The sequence below is a fragment of the Saimiri boliviensis genome, chromosome 7 (assembly GCF_048565385.1).
Source record: "Saimiri boliviensis isolate mSaiBol1 chromosome 7, mSaiBol1.pri, whole genome shotgun sequence".
Classification (NCBI taxonomy): domain Eukaryota; kingdom Metazoa; phylum Chordata; class Mammalia; order Primates; family Cebidae; genus Saimiri; species Saimiri boliviensis.
Window position 1 is genome coordinate 71,418,541 of NC_133455.1, and position 6,582 is coordinate 71,425,122.

A 6,582-nucleotide genomic window follows, 5' to 3' on the forward strand; every position below is an offset into this window, starting at 1 on the left:
TTTAATGCTAGCTGGCTATTTTGCCCATTCGTTCATATAGATTCTTCATTATGGAGATACTCTTCACGTTTTGGTAAGTTTTTGGAATGACTGATACTGGTTGTTCCTTTCTGATACACAGAAAGCTTCTTTCAGAAGCTCTTGTAAAGCAGGCCTGGTGGTAATGAAATCTGAGTGCTTGCTTGTTCGTGAAAAATTTTATTTTTCCTTCATTTATGAAGCTTAATTTGGCTGGATATGAGATTCTGGGTTGAAAATTCTTTTCTTTGAGGATATTGAATATTGACCCCACTCTCTTCTGGTTTGTAGGGTTTCAGCTGAGAGATCTGCTGTGAGTCTGATAGGTTTCTCTTTATGGGTAACCTGACCTTTCGCTCTAGCTGCCCTTAGAATTTTCTCCTTAATTTCAACTCTGGTGAGTCTAACAATTATGTGTCTTGGGGTTGCTCCACTTGAGGAACGTCTTTGTGGTGTTTTCTGTATTACCTGAAGTTGAGTATTTTCCTGCCTTACTAGGTTAGGAAAGTTATCCTGAACAATATCCTGAAGAATATCCCCCAGCTTGGATTCATTCTCTTCATGACATTCAGGTACACCTATGAAATGTAAATTAAGTCTTTTCACATAGTCCCATATTTCTTCGAGACTTTGCTCCTTCCTTTTTACTCTTTCTTCTCTAATCTTGTCTTCTCGTTTCATATCATTAAGTTGGTCTTCGACCTCTGATATCCTTTCTTCTGCTTGATCAATTCGACTGTTAAAACCTGTGCATACTTCGCGGAGTTCTTGTATTGTATTCTTCAGTTCCAATAATTCACTTATATTCCTCTCTAGATTGTCTATTCTCATTAGGATTTCATCAAACCTTTTTTCAAGGTTCTTAGTTTCTTTACATTAGACTAGAACATGTTCTTTTAACTCAGAAGTTTCTTATCCACCTTCTGAAGCCTAAATCTGTTAATGGAACACACTTGTTCTCCATCAGGCCTTGTTCCCTTGTTGATGAGGAACTGTGATCCCCTGCAGAGGGAGAAGCATTCTGATTTTGGGTATTCTTAGCCTTTTTATGCTGGTTTCTTCCCATCATTGTAAATTTATCCACCTGTTGTCTTTGTAATTACCGACTTTCACATTAGGTCTCTGAGTGGACGTCCAACTTGTTGATTCCCAGCGCCGGAATCTGAGCAACCCAGTGTGCTGGCCAAAACAGCAGCGTTAAGATTCGTGGTGCTTTTCTGCCTGGAAATCTCCGGTCAGGCTTCCTTCTTGAGTCCCTTTTTCAATCAGCAGAATAGGTGACTCTGCCTTCCCAGAGCTCCAAACATCGACCAAAAGGGGACCCAGTCCTGTTTACTCTGCATCAAGAACCACCGAGCCAGGACACCGGCCACAAGAGTCACTCTGGCAACCCGTGGGGCTCCTCTGCTGGGAATCTCCTGGTCCGTGAGCAACAAAAATTCGTCTGAGAGTGTGGTGTCCTCTCGTTCTCTACGCTTTCACTGGGAGCTACAATCCTGAGCTGCTAGTGATCAGCCATCTTGGATCTCTCTCCCCTCATTATGTTCTTTCACATGGCTTAGGACCTTCCTTTCCATCACAGTCCGGCCACATTTTGAGTGTCTTTGGTGCTCATGAAGATGATACAGTATCTTAGTTTCACGCTTGATCTCTCCGACTTTAGTGATCTTCACTTGTTTCAGGCAGCCACAGATCATCACCTCAATCTGGGCTTTAAGCACTCAGAGCCACTTCTCTGCATAATTAAGTTTCAGTACCTAATTCCTGATTTCATCGTCCTATCTTTCCAGGTCTCTCCCTTCTGTTCTCTCAAATCCTGTTGTTTGATCTCATGGAAATGGCTGGTCCCTTGCCTGTTGCCTCCATTTTCTTCAGTCTACCAACTTGCTCCTGCCTTCACTTTTCTTTCTAGGAGGAAGAAGAAGGGAGAGCGGCTTCTTCCTCTGAGTGTCCTCAGGCTCACCGTCCTTTGTTTCAGTCACCCACTTGCTAATACAATACTGAGCTTGCAGTCTAGCACTGAGTTTATTGCAGCAGCTGCATCCCTACCCAGCTGTCTCCCATTTCCCCAAGTGTGAAACACTCCCCGTTGTTTTCAGGGAAATGCCCTGACACTGCTACTTGTCATATTGAGAGAAAATTAAGTGTGTCCCATGAGAAATCCCTTCATTTCCCGTTTTTCCCACTGACCCGTATAATTTCTTCCCCTGCAGTTTTATAGAAGACGTACCCCTCTCCTATGGAGGGCTAGTTCTTTCCCGGCTGTTCTGAATCCAATCCCCAGCCCCCCACGCCTGCCCTCATCAGCGTCTCCTGTCTCTTCCACCAAGCCTAGGTATACATTCCCTTCTCCACTGTCTTAAAAAGGTCCCCCGTGGTGCCCTGGACCTCTTTCTAGATACTATCCTGTCTTGGTCTTCCTTTGAAATCAGATTTTTAAAGAGTAGTTTATACTCTCTCCTCCACTTTGTCACCCTTATGCCTTCCTTGATCCAATGCAATTCAGCCATTTTCATTGCCAGCACTGAAACTGCTCTTGTAAATGGTGAACGGCAAAATTAGTGGATGTTAGCCAGCCTTTACTTCAGCTGAGGTTGCTGTAGTATTTGCCCCTTGACCACCCTTCTTTTTTATATTTCTTCCCCATAACACCACATCTTTCTAAGTCTCCTCCTAGGAGGGCTCCTTCCTCTGTGTGTACCCAGGCTTCCCCCACCTCACTCCAGTCCTGTTCTCAACACAGAACAAACTTTGTAAACTTCTTTATCTCATTATAAACTGAACTTCTCTTTGTGTGCAATTCTATGTTATGAGGAAGAGTGATGCATTTTGTTACAGGAGATAAGACCTTCAGTTCTGCTGGTGTGAGGAGGCACGTTACTTTTCCTGTATTGTTACTTCTGATTAGACATAGAAATGATCATGAACAACAAAGTTTTTCTAAACTTAAATAGGCTTATTTTAAAAGCTGAAACAGCTAGATGGCTTGTATCATGTGGGCAGCCTAAGTTATAAAGTTTAAAAGGCACAGGGAAAGCTGGGACAGGATGTACTGATTTTGAAAGCACGAGTTGCAGAGGTAAAGCTGGATGCACTCCCATCCTTCATTATTCAGTGTCTGGGTGTGCATTTATAATAATGCCTCTATTTACTTCTTGCAGTGGGTCTCAAGAGGGCTGCCAAAAGAGACTGTTCCTTGCACATAATAGCTGCTTACTAAATATTCATTGAATGAAAAAGTAGAGACGGGCACTTCAAATCTTTGCAGATATAAAGAATTGCTCATTGAGATGGGCTGCAGGTTTCTGGTGTGGGTGGAAGTGGCAATAAAATGGCAGTTTTATGTGGAACATGCAGGGCACTGAAGCAATACGACGGCAAATAGTACTGTGAAAAACTTCTGATGTGATTGCATAACAAAGTTACCCAGAGCTGAGTTCTTTTCAGCCTAGACCCAAGGAAATCTGATGTCTCCTAAACCTTTCTTAAATTCCTTCCTTCCTTTTTCTCTTTCTTTTCCTTCCTTCCTTTCTTCCTTTCTTTCTTTTTTTTTTTTTTTTTTTTTTTTTTGAGACGGAGTTTCGCTCTTATTACCCAGGCTGGAGTGCAATGGCGCGATCTCGGCTCACCACAACCTCCGCCTCCTGGGTTCAGGCAATTCTCCTGCCTCAGCCTCCTGAGTAGCTGGGATTACAGGCATGCGCCACCACGCCCAGCTAATTTTTTTGTATTTTTAGTAGAGACGGGGTTTCACCATGTTGACCAGGATGGTCTCGATCTCTTGACCTTGTGATTCACCTGCCTCGGCCTCCCAAAGTGCTGGGATTACAGGCTTGAGCCACCACGCCCGGCTTTTTTTTTTTTTTTTTTTTTTTTTGATAGAGTCTTGCTCTGTCACCCAGGCTGGAGTGCAGTGGTACAGTCTTGGCTCACTGCAGCCTCCACCTCCCAGGTTCAAGAAATTCTCCTGCTTCAGCCTCCCAAGTAGCTAGTATTACAGGCAAGTGCCACCACACCTGGCTAATGTTTTGTATTTTTAGTAGAGACAGGTTTCACCATGTTAGCCAGGATGGTCTTGATCTCCTGACCTCATGATCTGCCTGCCTGGGCCTCCCAAAGTGCTGGGATTACAGGGGTAAGCCACTGCGCCCAGCCACCATTTTCTTTTATTTTTCAATTTGGCATTCATTTAACATAGCTGAACTCCCATGAGCCAGGCATTGGGACCACAGAGGTCAGGAGGCGAGCATCCCTGTCTTTGGAGGGCACAGAGCTTAAACTGCAGAAAAAAACCTACCATTCCAGCTGGTGCTGGGACAGTGGGGTTCAGAGAAAGGAGTCATTGCTGAAAGAGGGGAAGGAAAGGAAATAATTTGGGGAATGTTTCTCAGAGAATGTACTAGATGAGTAGGCCATGAAAGTGAAGCAGAAATTTGCTTCCAAATAAATTGTGTGTGTGTGTGTGTGCATGCGTGGGTGCGTGCTCGTGCGCGCGCATGTGTGTGTGTGTGTGTGTGTGTGCGCGTGTGTGTTTGTGTGTGTGTGTTGAAGAGAAAGGACTTACCAGCAGCAGCTGACAGGGCATGAAGTGATTGGTGAAACAAACATGAACTTGCTGAAGCATCATTTTCAAGGATTTGAAGTTAGGTAAAAGTTATGCTGAGTCACTCTTGCTGGTGCTGGTGGGTCTTCAGGCTGGATCTTTCCTGAGGAAATTGGGAGAAAACAAGTGAGAACCGAGTCCCCTCATGGAAAGGGAAGCAGGGAAGAGAAATGTCTCCTTTGGAAGAATAGAAAATGGTGAGTAACAGGTGATTTGGAGCCTGTTACAGGTGACCACACTGGCCTCTGAATGGGCCTTTCACCTTTAGCTTCTGCCCATCCTGCTTTTCAGAATGCTTTTTCATGACAACCTCAGTTCTATTACTCAAAAAACTTCAGGATCTGTCGTCCATGTTACAGTAAAATATAGCTATTAAAGGTCAAACTGTAGAACGATGATGCTTAATGAATGAGGAAGCGTTCACATGATATGATTAAGTAAAATGTAAATTATGTTGGGTATGATCCAAATTCTGTTAAAGATACAGGGCAAAATGATATATAAATCCAGATGCTAACAGTGGTGAGATATCAAATGTTTATTTTTATTTTTCTGTATTTTAAAATTACCTACAAAAAATGTATCTTACTTTTGCCTTCAAAAAAATATCACTGGCCAGGTGCTGTGGCTCATGCCTGTTATCCCAGCACCTTGGGAGGCTGAGATTGGTGGATCACTTTAGGTCAGGAGTTTGAGACCAGCCTCACTAACATGGTGAAACCCCAGCTCTAGTAAAAATACAAAAATTAGCCAGTCATGATGGCACCTGTAATTCCAGCTACTCGGGAGGCTGAGGCAGGAGAATTGCTTGAACTCAGGAGGCAGAGGTTAGAGGAGTGAGTCAAGATCATGCCACTGCACTCCAGCCTGGGTGACAGAGCAAAACTTCGTCTCAAAAACAAAAAACTCACCATGCTTTTTTTCTTTGTTCATTCCTTTCCTTTCCTTTCCTTTCCTTTCCTTTCCTTTCCTTTCCTTTCCTTTCCTTTCCTTTCCTTTCCTTTCCTTTCCTTTCCTTCCTTCCTTCCTTTTCTTTTCTTTTCTCTTCTCTGTTCTATTCTTTTGAGATGAAGTCTCACTCTTGTGGCCCAGGCTGGAGTGCAATGGCGTGATCTTGGCTCACTGCAACCTCCACCTCCTGGATTCAAGCTATTCTCCTGCCTCAGTCTCCTGAGCAGCTGGGATTACGGGGGCCTGGCAAGACGCCTGGCTAGTTTTTGTATTTTTAGTAGCGATGGGTTTTCACCATGTTGGCCAGGCTGGTCTCCAACTCCTAACCGCAGGAAATTTGCCCGCCTTAGCCTCTCAAAGTGTTTGGATTACAAGTGTGAGCCACCATGCCAAGCCACCATAATTTTTTTTAAAAGACAAAAATTATAATACAGTTGTATAGTAGAAAATTATTCAGCAGTGAGAGTGAATGAACTACACTATACAGTATCAACATGGATTAAACTTAGCAATGTAAGGCTGAGTGACAAAAGGAAGTTTAGAAGACTGTAGTGTGAAAAGATTTTCATAAAGTTCAAAAGCAAGAAAAACTAACCTAACGTTTCGGGAGAGAGATATGTATCTATATATCTATATTAATGTATAGTAAATCTATAAAGGAAAACAGGGAAAAAATAGGTAGCAGGATGATGGTTAGCTCTGGGGGAAGCAAGAGCTTTTGGTGGAGAAGGACTCACCAGGGACATCAATTATTTTGGTAACTTTCCAATTCTCAGGTATGTACATAGTTCTGTGTTCTTTAATCTAATGGGGTTTTGATGGTTTTGTCTGCCAACATGTATGGACATTTTATATGACACAGCTATCAAGTATTTGCTTATTATGTTTGTTACACCTTCTATGTCCCAGAGAGAAGACACAATTGTGACCAAGATAGTTATGATCTTTAATGTCAAATTAGTGGGAATAAGGAGTAAGACTTGAGAAAGGGGAATCAGAAGGGTATAGGG